The sequence below is a fragment of the Haliaeetus leucocephalus genome, unplaced genomic scaffold (assembly GCF_000737465.1).
Source record: "Haliaeetus leucocephalus isolate CR32 unplaced genomic scaffold, Haliaeetus_leucocephalus-4.0 Scaffold555, whole genome shotgun sequence".
Taxonomy (NCBI): Eukaryota; Metazoa; Chordata; class Aves; order Accipitriformes; family Accipitridae; genus Haliaeetus; species Haliaeetus leucocephalus.
In genome coordinates, this window is record NW_010972991.1 from 3478176 (window position 1) to 3480246 (window position 2071).

The window sequence follows — 2071 nt, forward strand, 5'->3', positions numbered from 1 at the left end:
TTGGAGCCAGCTGGGGTTGGCTCTGTTGGACATAGGGGAAGCTTCCAGCAGCTCTGCTGTCTACAAAGCAGTTGATTTGAGGATATGTATGTGCTTGAATGTCTCTTTTGACTTTTTAGTTGGGCAGTGAGTATTCAATACTATAGTAAAAACATATGCATTTGGTTTTTTACCAATTTTAAGGCCACTGTTATTTCAAAGAGAAAAATTCAGAGAAACTCCAATCAAAAAACAAATCAAGTGACCTACATTACCTTGCTAATGGATTTGAAACTGGTTTTCTGTAAAGGAAGACTTAATTTGGTGCTGCAGAAAGAAAATGCTTCTGATTCAAACCAGCTTTTGCTTCTAGCCAAATGGGATAGAGCAAGCAAATTCAACTCAGGAAGAATCAAAGAATTTTTTGTGTTAGATCTTGTTTTCATCCTTAAGGTAGAAAACTAATAAGCTGCATTTATAACTGAACCACTAAAACTCCACTTAAAGTATGTTGTTTAAGTAGCAGTCTGGGTCCAAATAGTGCCCATAATATCCCTCAGCACATAGTCAAGTTCATGATACATTCTTTGAAAGTGCTGTATACCTAATTTTGAAAAACATCATGCAAAAATCTCAGCAGTTAGAATGAAAACATTGCTATTAAATTCTGGGGTCTTTTTAGCCTCTTTAAAGTGCTTTATGATTCTCCACAGATGTTTAATGTAAGATAAAGATAAATAGTCTTTCTTAAAGTGTACTGAAGAGAAGTAGAATATATCCATTAATTTAGGCTGATTGGTTGAACTGATGCATTTTCTTTGGTTGCAATTTGAAATGGATATAGGATAAAAGAAATGAAGTTTCATAATAATGCTGCATATACTGAGAGCTGAAAAGAAAATTTATATACCACAAAGACATAAACCAAAGTTGAATTTGGGCATCATCTGATCTATTGGATCTGATCATCTTGGATTTTTCTTGTGCACTGACTCAATTTTTCCAATTCCAGAATAAATTATTACATGATATAAGCCTCTCAGCCCTGGGATCTATTTAATCAGCTCTACTCTGGTAAATGGAGTATAAAAACATCGACTTCTTTTGCCATATACCCCTATTCACTATAAATTCCTAATCATGCAGGCTAACTACGAAAAAGACAGTAGTATGTTTTACCTCTTGATGTCACAAAGTAGTTATATGCCCACAAAGATGAGTATGGATCATTTTCTGGATTGCACATCAAAACTTCTACATTTGAGACTGTACAGGGTGCCCATGCCCAGGAGCTGGTGGTGGGGCCGCAGGGCGGCCTCTGTAGGGAGAGGCCAGGGCTGCCTTTGGATTTTGCTGACCCTGGGATGGGTGAAGAGGAAAGGCTCCACAACCTTTCTGAAGATAAAAATCAGTAGATTTTGGCAGCAGATCCAAAAAAAAAAAAAAAAAATTGTCTCCTGTAGTTTTATTGATTGCTGTGGGGATTGCTGTGGGGATTTTCTGATGTTTGTAAGAGGTGGACACATTGAAGGCCTTCCTCTTTTTCTTTATTGCTTGTTTCTGAAAATCTTGTAGGGACAATCCACCTTTCAGACCTTCAGCCAGTTTGGACGAACCTGTAAAGAGTTTCAGAAGGTTGTGGAAAACAGGCATCCATATAGTCTGGTCATATTTCATTTTTTTTCATAAGCACAGAGCTATCAAATTTGACCTCTGCTGTCAAACCAAAGGATAATACGATTGGATCTTTCGCCATTCCAACTCAGTTCTCTTTTTCATCTGGTTTATAGTGGATAGATAATGCTCCGTTTTCGGGGGAAAAAAAACAAAAAAAAACCCAACACTGTATTGAGCTGCAGTTGCATCTCATAGGAAAATTAATAGCAAAGTCCAAAATATACTTGGAAATGCTGAAGAAAGGGTTGTTTGATATGGTAGCATAATCTTGGGATCCAGTCTGAAAATGGAGTATATTCTTAGAATCAGCTTCAATAAAATTCTCCATGTGTATGGGCCATGGGGAATATAAGCAAAGGTTGATTACAGAGGAACGAAGTGTACAAGCACAAGATGATACCAGTGCCCCACAAAA